The sequence below is a fragment of the Hyla sarda genome, chromosome 4 (assembly GCF_029499605.1).
Source record: "Hyla sarda isolate aHylSar1 chromosome 4, aHylSar1.hap1, whole genome shotgun sequence".
Classification (NCBI taxonomy): domain Eukaryota; kingdom Metazoa; phylum Chordata; class Amphibia; order Anura; family Hylidae; genus Hyla; species Hyla sarda.
The window spans coordinates 356,352,263-356,363,318 of record NC_079192.1 but is presented as its reverse complement, the minus strand read 5'-3'; the positions used below and the strand labels follow the sequence as shown (position 1 = coordinate 356,363,318).

Here is an 11,056-nt window from a genome sequence, read left to right as displayed (position 1 = left end):
TGTATATATATATATATGTATGTATATGTAATGTGTGTATGTGTATATATATATGTATATGTAATGTGTGTATGTGTGTATGTGTATATATATATGTATGTATATTTAATGTGTGTATGTGTATATATATATGTATGTATATTTAATGTGTGTATGTGTATATATATATATGTATGTATATGTAATGTGTGTGTGTGTATATATATATATGTATGTATATGTAATGTGTGTGTGTATATATATATATGTATGTATATGTAATGTGTGTGTGTGTGTATATATATATGTATGTATATGTAATGTGTGTGTGTGTGTATATATATATATGTATGTAATGTATGTGTATGTATATATATGTATATATATATATGTATGTATGTGTATGTATGTGTATGTATGTATATGTAATATATATATATATATATATGTATATGTATGTATATGGTATATGTATGTATATGTAATATATATGTATATGTATGTATATGTAATATATATGTATATGTATGTATATGTAATATATATGTATATGTATATGTATGTATATGTAATATATATGTATATGTATGTATATGTAATATATATGTATATGTATGTATATGTAATATATATGTATGTATATGTAATATATATGTATATGTATGTATATGTAATATATATGTATATGTATGTATATGTAATATATATGTATATGTATGTATATGTAATATATATGTATATGTATGTATATGTAATATATATGTATATGTATGTATATGTAATATATATGTATATGTATGTATATGTATGTATATGTATGTATATGTAATATATATGTATATGTATGTATATGTAATATATATGTATATGTATGTATATGTATATGTAATATATATATATATGTATGTGTATGTATGTTATATATATATATATATGTATGTATATGTATGTATGTTATATATATATATATGTATGTATGATATATATATATATATATATGTATGTATATGTAATGTATATGTAATGTATGTATGTATATGTAATGTATATGTAATATATGTATGTATATGTAATGTATATGTAATATATGTATGTATATGTAATGTATATGTAATATATATATATATGTATATGTAATGTATATGTAATATATATATATATGTGTATATGTATGTATTTTTAATATATATATATATATATATATATATATATGTATGTATATGTAATATATATATATATGTGTATGTATGTATGTATATGTAATATATATATATATATATATATATGTATGTATATGTATGTACTATATATGTATGTACACACATACGTACTTGTATAGCAGGGTCCGTAAATATCCAAACTATTAAAATAAAATGTTAATGATACCGTATGGTGAACGTAAAAAAAATAAAGAAGCTTTTCTATAACATTTTATTCACAAAAAATGTTATAAAAAATGTGTTAAAATTTTTATATAAGCAAATATGGTATCAGTAAAAAGTACAGATCACGGCACAAAAAATGAGCCCTCGTACCGCCGCTTATACGGAAAATGAAAATGTTATAGGTCTTCAAAATGGGTAGATTTTAAACGTACTAATTTGGTTAAACAGTTTGCGCCTTGTTTTTTATATGCGCAACAGTAATAGAAAAGTATGTTGTCATTGGTATAATTTTAATCGCATTGACCCAAACAATAAAGAACACATGTTAGTTTTACTCTGAAATTGTACGGCGTGAAAACAAAACCTTCAAAAATTAGAAAAATTGCATTTTTCTTTTACATTTCCCCACACAAATGGTATTTTTTTGGGTTGTGCTATACATTTTATGGTAAAGTAAGTGAGTGGCATTACAACGGACAACTGGTCGCACTAAAAACAAGCCCTCATACTAGTCTGTGGATGAAAATATGAGTTATGATCTTTTGAAGGAGAGGAGGAAAAAACGAAAACGTAAATATAAAATTGTCTGAGTCCTTAACCCCTTAAGGACGCAGGGCTTATGCATACGCCCCCGTTTCCGAGTCCTTAAGGACTCAGGACGTATGAATACGCCCTGAGTTCTTCTGGCCCCTGCCGCTCACCGAGCAGGGACCGGACCGGGATGCCTGCTGATATCAATCAGCAGGCATCCTGGCATATCACCCAGGGAGGTCCTGAGGTCCCCCCATATCGGCGATCGCTGCAAATCGCGCGTCAATTCAGACGTGCGATTTGCGGTTATTCCGGGTCAATTGGGTCTCTGGTGACCTGGAAAAAGAGGGTGAATGGGGCTGTCCGATACAGCCCCATTCACCCATACACTGCAGGAGTGAGGTGGCACAGGTGCCGCCTCACAATCAGTCACTGACCTGCTGGGGACGGCGATCAGAGCGGAGATTTGCGCCGGAGGGGTCTCCTACCTTGCCCTGGTGCGGTGACGGCGACAGGCGCAGCAGGATCGGCTGCAGCAGCGGCGGCGTCCCGGGGGAGGATACACAACAAGAGGTAAGACCTCTTCACTTCCTGCTGTTGCTTAGCAACAACTCTCGGCATGCAAAAGCCAAAGGGCATGCTGGGAGTTGTGGTTTTGCAACTGCTGGTGTTCCAATTACAACTCCCAGCATGCCCTTTGCTAGTCTGTGCATGCTTTGTGTTGTAGTTATGCAACAGCTGGAGCCACTTTTTTTTCCTACGAAAAAGTGTGCAGCCAGCTGTTGCATAACTACAACTCCCAGCATGCACAGACTACCAAAGGGTATGCTGCGAGTTGTAACAGTGTGCCTCCAGCTGTAGCAAAACTACAACTCTCAGCATGCCCTTCGGCTGTCAATGCATGCTGATTGTTGCAGTTTTGCAACAGCTGGAGACATATTGGTTGTGAAACAGAGTTTGTTACCTAACTCAGTGTTTTGCAACCAGTGCGCCTCCAGCTGTTGCAAAAATAAAACTCCCAGCATGCACTGAGAGACTGTACATGCTGGGAGTTCTAGTTTTGCAACAGCTGGAGGCACACTGGTTGCGAAACACAGAGTTAAGAAACCAACTCTGTGTTTCCCTACCAATGTTCCCCCAGCTGTTGCATAACTACAACTCCCAGCATGTATGGTCTGTCAGTGCATGCTTGGAGTTGTAGTTTTGCAACAGCTGGAGGTTTGCACCCCCCCCCCCCCAATGTGAATTTGTGAATTTACAGGATACATTCACACGGGCGGGTTAACAGCGGGTTCTGCTGAGATGTGGCAAATTTTCCGCCGCAATTCAAACTCCCAGCAAAGAAACTTACTGTAAACCTCCGCCCGTATGAATGTATCCTAAAAAACACTACACTACACAAAATAAAAAGTAAAACACTACATACCCCTACACAGTCGTCCCCCCCCCCCCCCCCCCAAAAAAAAAAAAAAAAAAGGAAAAAAAAAATCTTGTACGGCCCTGTTTCCAAAACGGAGCCTCCAGCTGTTGAAAAACAACAATTAACAGTATTGCCGGACAGCCCTGCTGGGAGTTTTGCAACAGCTGGAGACACCCTGTTTGGTAAACACTGCCGTAGGGTATTTTTGTGGCGGATTCAAATCCCCAATTTAGTCCTCAAATGCGCAAGTCGCTCTCTCACTTCGGAGCCCTGTCGTATTTCAAGGAAACAGTTTAGGGCCACATATGGTGTTTCTCCGTACTCGGGAGAAATTGCGTTATAAATTTGGGGGAGTTTTTTCTCCTTTTACCCCTTATGAAAAGGTAAAGTTGGGGTCTACACCAGCATGTTAGTGTAAAAAAAAAAAAAATAATAAATTACACTAACAGGCTGGTGTTGACCCATACTTTTAATTTTCACAAGCGGTAAAAGGGAAAAACCAAACAAAATTTGTAACGCAATTTCTCCTGAGTACGGAAATACCCCATATGTGGCCGTGAAGTGCTCTGTGTGTGCACAACAAGGCTCAGAAGTGAGAGCGCACTTTGTACATTTGAAGTCTAAATTGGTGTTTTTCACAGGGGTGGCTGATTTTACAGCGGTTCTGACATAAACGCAAAACAGTAAATGTGACCCCGACCCCATTTTGGAAACAACACCTCTCACGAAATGTAACAAGGGGTATAGTGAGCCTTAACACTCCACAGGTGTTTGACAAATTTTCGTTAAAGTTGGATGTGAAAATAAATTTAAAAAAAAAAAAATTCATTTACACATCCGATTTTAACGAAAAGTTGTCAAACACCTGCGGGGTGTTAAGGCTCAGCGGACCACTTTTTATGTTCCTTGGGGGGTGTAATTTCCAAAACAGTATGCCATGTGGGGGGTTTTCTGCTGTTCTGGCACCATAGGGGCTTCCTAAATGTGACATGGCCCCAAAAACCATTTTAGATAAACTCGCTCTCCAAAATCCCATTGTCGCTCCTTCCCTTCTGAGCCCTCTACTGCGCCCGCTGAACACTTTACATACACATATGAGGTATTTTCTTACTCGAGAGGAATTGGGTTACAAATTTTGGGGGGCTTTTTCTCCTTTTATCCATTGTAAAATTTCAAAAACTGGGTCTACAAGAACATGCAAGTTGCAAAATTTTGAATTTTCTCCTTTACCTTGCTGCTATTCCTGTGAAACACCTAAAGGGTTAACACACTTTCTGAATGTCATGTTGAATACTTTGGGGGGTGCAGTTTTTATAATGGGGTCATTTATGGGGTATTTCTAATATGACGACCCCTCAAATCCACTTCAAAACTGAACTGGTCCCTGAAAAATTCAGATTTTGAAAATTTTGTGGAAAATTGCTGATGAACTTTGAAGCCCTCTCATGTCTTCCAAAAGTAAAAACCATGAGAACTTTGATGCAAATATAAAGTATACATATTGTATATGTGAATCAATATATAATTTATTTGCAATATCCATTTTCCTTACAAGCCGAGAGTTTCAAAGTTAGAAAAATGCTAAATTTTCTAAATTTTCATGAATGAAAATTTACCACTATCATAAAGTAGAATAGATCACGAAAAAAACAATCTCTGAATCAGAATAATCGGTAAAAGCATCCCAGAGTTATTAATGCATAAAGTGACAGTGGTCAGAATTGCAAAAAAGGCTGAGTCCTTAAGGTGAAAAAGGACTCAGTCCTTAAGGGGTTAAGGCCCAAAGGGGTACTCCGCCCCTAGACATCTTATCCCCTATCCAAAGAAAAAGTCAGTCAAACAACTGCCCGCCCTCCCGCCTTCTGAAATGCATTCAGTCAATCTGCGTACACTGCTTCGTCCTGGACGTTGGAGGGGGGAGGGGCTGTACACACTGCAGACTCGTGAAGAGAAGGGAAGGGTGAGGGGCAGGAAGACTGCTGCCAGGCTCTCACTGATATCTGCTGTGTGAGTGAGACAGAAACACATTCAAGACGAAAGTGTCCCTTCATATGTTTGTGTGGATATGTGTGGATATATGTGTATGTGTGCATATCAGTGTGTCTATCTAATGTGTATGTGTAAGAATATACGAAGCCTGTGTGTGTGATAAAGGGGGACTACAATCATATGCCTCCAGCTGTTGCAAAACAAACTCCCAGCATGCCTGCACAGCCAAATGATATGTGGGCATGCTGGGAGATGTAGTTTTGCAACAGCTGGAGGCACCCTGGTTGGGAAGCAGTGGACTGAGGTAAGAGAGGGAGGGGGAGTGGTTATCACAGTGAGGGACCCGCCCCCCTGCTTCTGGTGGACAAAATTGAGCTATTTCAGAAATAAGGCTAATTCTGAGAGAAATGTAGGTCATACACATAAAAAAGTACATGATCAGGAAGAGATACTGAGCAACATATAACAGTTTTGTTTTTTTGTGTGATCTGATGGGTACGTTTTAACTTAAATGCGGATCGCAGTGGGTCTCTGCAGAATGACCCGTTGTGATCTGCACCTCAGCCTTGACCTCAACTCCCATCATTGGCATGGTCTGTCCATGATAGGAGTTGTAGTCCTAAAAGTCCCGCAGCCGGTGGATGTGCAAGTGCCATCCCTCAGCAGCGCTGTGGTACTACAACTACTCCCATCATGACAGACTCTGTCCCATGATAGGAGTAGTAGTCCAAGGGCAGAGGGTCAGATCTCTTTTCACATTATGCGTTTTGCATAATGGGAACAGAGCAGTGTGTTCCCAAACAGGGATACTCCAGCTGTTGCTTAACTACAGCCACCCCATGATGGGAGTTGAAGTTTAGCAACAATTGGAGGCTCCCTGTTTAGGAACAGGTTGCATTATGCGCGCTCTTCCCAGGGGAGAGCGCAAAAAATGTATTAACCGATATTTCTTGTTTTTCTTTTCTTCTCATTTCAGATAAGTGAATGCATACATTTTTTTCGTGTCTTGTTTTTTATAATTGAATTTTCAGGGTTAGTAGTGGAAGCTGTCTTATTGAGGGTATCCATTACTACGGGGCTTAGCGTTAGCCACAAAATCAGCTAATGCTAACCTCCAATTAAGGGGTGGGTTCACACCACGTTTTTGCAATCCAGTTCACGTGTCACGTTTTTTTGAAGGAAACGTATCGCTAAAAACCATACTAAACAGTATGCAACCGTATATGCCGGATTCCGGTTAAAAACCGCATTTTAATAAAAAACATATATACGGTTGCATACGGTTTTAAACTAAAAACACTCCCAGATAGAAGATTCTAGAAGCTGGTGGAACTTTCGTAACCAACTGCGCATGTGCAGATTCGTAAACCGTGTTGTGAAAACCGGATGTAACCGTAAGTGTACCTGGTTGAATACGGTTCTCACAGACCACCATTATATAAAAAACTGATACGGTTTAAATACGGTTTTTCAAACGGACTTCAAACTGTAGTAGACTACGGTTTGAAGTACGGGAAATTGAACGCTTTTAACCAGAGCATCAAAAATGGCGGTAAAGTGGTAACAGGCTGGGAGGTCCAGTAACAATGGTCCTTGCCCACCCTAGTAACGTCAGGCTGTAGCTGCTTGGTTGGTATCTGGCTGATACTGAAAATAGGGGGAACCCTATGTGGTTTTTTATTTTATTTATTTATTTTTGTGTGTGGTTCCCTCATTTTTTCAGTATCAGCCAGATACCAACCAAGCAGCAACATCCTGACATTACCAGGGTGGGTAAGGACCATTGTTACTGGCCCTCACCAGCCTAAATAACACCAGCCTGTTACCGCCTAGGCCCAGGAGCGCCATTTTTGACGCTCTGGGCCTATTAGTACCGGCTCTTCCCGGAACCCCTGTGGTGGTGGGTACCGGGGTAATAATTGGGGGATAGTGCTACCTGTTTTGGGGGCTAATGCTAAGCCCCAGCTTAGTAATGGATTCTGTCTACAAGATGCCTTCCACTACTAAGCCTGAAAATTCAATTATAAAAAACGCAACACATTGAGCAAAAATGTTGTTTAAAAAAACACTCCCCCACAGCCTTAGTTAACCCTTTTTTGACATTTAAAAAAAAGAACGCTGTTCATCGTCGCAATCCACCAAATCTGACATAGTCCTCAGCATTCACGTATCTAAATTTTGAAGGAAAAAACTAAAAGTTAAATAAATTTTTTTGTTTCCACACACCAGCAAAAACGCAAGAAAAACTGAAAAAACGCAGGAAAAAGCTGGGACATTTTTTCTGGTGTTTTTGCTGATGGACAAAAAACCTCAATGGAATCCCGGCCTCGAAGCAATAGAACAAAATCTCTGTCCCCTTTTCCTGTGAGTTAGAGAGAGAGTGAGGGGGGGGGGGGGGGGGCATTTCTGTATTTGCACAAAATGTATCTAAGGAGTGCACAACCATAGTAAATTCTGAGCAAGAATGTAAATTAGACAAGCAGGGTAAAGGGGTAGATCTGTGTCTACAATAGACACTTAAGGTTGATTGAGTCTTAGAGGGAGATTTATCATTTATTATCTGTGGCTTCTGTAGAGGCTTTAGTGACTGCACTGTACACTGTAGGTGAGAGTATATTAGAACTTTTCAATATTTTAATCCCTTTAATGCTACACAATCTAAGAGAGCTTGTAATTTTAGTATTTTGCTTAAAAAATTTAAAATTATTTTAAAGCAATACTTTTTGCTGAATAGAAAAGTATTATTCCAAAATATTACTTTGATACATTTCTTGAACTTTCACATATAACAGTCGTACAATAAACCAGAAACTGATAACTACTTTAACCCCTTAAGGACGCAGCCCATTTTCACCTCTAGGACGAAGCCCTTTTTTGCAATTCTGACCACTGTCACTTTAAACATTTAATAACTCTGGAATGCTTTTAGTTATCATTCTGATTCCGAGATTGTTTTTTCGTGACATATTCTGCTTTAACATAGTGGTAAAATGTTATGGTAACTTGCATCCTTTCTTGGTGAAAAATCCCAAAATTTGATGAAAAAAATGAAAATTTAGCATTTTCTAACTTTGAAGCTCTCTGCTTGTAAGGAAAATGGATATTCAAAAAAAAAATATTTTGATTCACATATAATATATCTACTTTATGGTTGCATCATAAAATTTGAGTTTTTACTTTTGGAAGACACCAGAGGGCTTCAAAGTTCAGCAGCAATTTTCCAATTTTTCACAAAATTTTCAAACTCGCTATTTTTCAGGGACCAGTTTGGAAGTGGATTTGAAGGGTCTTCATATTAGAAATACCCCACAAATGACCTCATTATAAAAACTGCACCCCCCAAAGTAAGGAGAAAATTAAAAATTTTCATTTTTTACACTCACATGTTCTTTGAATTTTTGCAAGTGATAAAAGGAGAACATTTTTACTTGTATTTGTAGCCCAATTTCTCTCAAGTAAGTACATACCTCATATGTCTTTGTAAAGTGTTCGGCGGGCGCAGTAGAGGGCTCAGAAGGGAAGGAGCGACAAGGATTTTGGAGAGAACATCTTTCTGAAATGGTTTTTGGGGGGATTGTCACCTTTAGGAAGCCCCTAGGGTGTCAAAACAGCAAAAAAAAAAAAAATAATTAAAACACATGGCACACCATTTTGGAAACTAGATCCCTCGGGGAATGTAACATGGGATAAAGTGAGCCTTAATACCCCACAGGTGTTTCATGACTTTTGCTAATGTAAAAAAAATGTAAAATAAAATTTTACCTAAAATACTTGGTTTCCCAAAAATTTTACATTTTTAAAAAGGGTAATAGCAGAAAATACCCGCCAAAATTTGAAGCCCAATTTCTCCCGATTCAGAAAATGCCCCATATGGGGGTGAAAAGTGCTCTGCTGGCGCACTACAGGTCTCAGAAAAGGAGTCACATTTGGCTTTTTGAAAGCAAATTTTGCTCTGAGGGCATGCCGCATTTAGGAAGCCCCTATGGTGCCAGGACAGAAAAAAAAAAAAAAAAACACATGGCAAACTATTTTGGAAACTAGACCCCTCGGGGAACGTAACAAGGGGTTAAGTGAACCTTTATACCCCACAGGTGTTTCACGACTTTTGCATATGTAAAAAAAAATATTTTTTTACCTAAAATGCTTGTTTTCCCCAAAATGTTACATTTTTAAAAAGGGTAAAAGCAGAAAATATCCTCCAAAATTTGTAACACAATTTCTCCCGAGTACGGCAATACCCCATATGTGACCCTTAACTGTTGCCTTAAAATACGACAGGGCTCCAAAGTGAGAGCGCCATGCCCATTTGAGGCCTAAATTAGGGACTTGCATAGGGGTGGACATAGGGGTATTCTATGCCAGTGATTCCCAAACAGGGTGCCTCCAGCTGTTGTAAAACTCCCAGCATGCCTGGACAGTCAGTGGCTGTCTGGTAATACTGGGAGTAGTTGTTTTGCAACAGCTGGAGGCTCAGTTTTGGAAACTGTGGCGTACCAGACTTTTCATTTTTATCGGGGAGGGGGGCTGTGTAGGGGTATGTGTATATGTAGTGTTTTTTTTACTTTTTATTTTATTGTGTGTTAGTGTAGTGTAGTGTTTTTAGGGTACAGTCGGTACAGCGCCGGCGTCTGGAACATGGAAACTTGCAGCTTCCGCGTTTGTGACGTCTTGCCACGCCCACTCCATTAATGTCTATAGACACAAATGGAGGCGGTGTGGCTGCTGGCTTAGTCAGTAATCGGGCACAAAGTGGAGTTTTCTCTGTGCATCTAACATCTTATCACCTTTCCTTTTGGATAAGAGGTTTCCAGCGGAGTACCCCTTTAAGATTGCTGAGTGGATCCTTGTAAAATGCTCTGTAGGTCTGTATTCACAAACTTGATATGAACTTAACCAAACCTGTAGTAATAAAAAATAAAAAAAAAATAAAAATGTAAATACCAGGCATCACTAACTGTAAAGTCTTGAATAGCTATGTTTGCAGTCTGTATCCCGACTAAGCCCAGGCTTTATATATTTCCTCTGTTCTGTGTGGTGGGAAGAATGACCACAACTTGCTCTTTAACTTTTTTTCTTATTTTTAATTGACAGGCTCACTGACAAAGCTTTGACATTTCCTAGTTTTTCTCAGTCAGGGTCTAAGTGTTCAAATGATCATGAGAAGAACATATGGCTGTCTGTGAGACTAGGACAGATCAAAACTTTTGCTATGTCTTTACGACACGTCAAACACTTTTTTTTGTTTTGGTTTTCTCAATGGCATTGCCCATTTAATCGTTACGTTTCAAAGTCAATATTTAGGCTGATAATAATTAAAAAGTCATTGGGGGAAATTAATCAAAAACTGTCCAGAGGAAAAGTTGCACAGCTGCCTATAGCAACCAATCAGCTTGCTTCTTTCATTTTAAACAAGGCCTCTGCAAAATAAAAAAGCTATCTTTTTGCTATGGGCAACTGGGCAACTCTTCCTTTTGCACAGGTTTTGATAAATCTCCCCCATTGTGCTGACTATCAGAGTTTATCAAACTTACAGTAAATTGGTTTGTAATGTACCTTACGGCTCGGCAGTTGATAACTTTAGTCTGCATAATTGAGTTCAGCTTTCAAAGTCCTCCAGTTAACTGGAGAAGGTGGATACAGTCCACCTTTTCTTTTCTTTAAAGAGTTACTATTTTGACACGCACACCTTTGTATTCCAATACTATTTCCTTTAGAACTTCTATAGCACCAGCAACTTATTAGATTTGATTAT

The 11,056-nt window shown here is 38.3% G+C and overlaps 1 protein-coding gene across 1 annotated transcript in view; it reads left to right on the top strand.

Moving 5' to 3' along the window:
• Positions 1–11,056, top strand: part of DDX46 (DEAD-box helicase 46) — a gene marked incomplete in the record, with an annotated part of 414,922 nt that overhangs the window by 139,453 nt on the left and 264,413 nt on the right.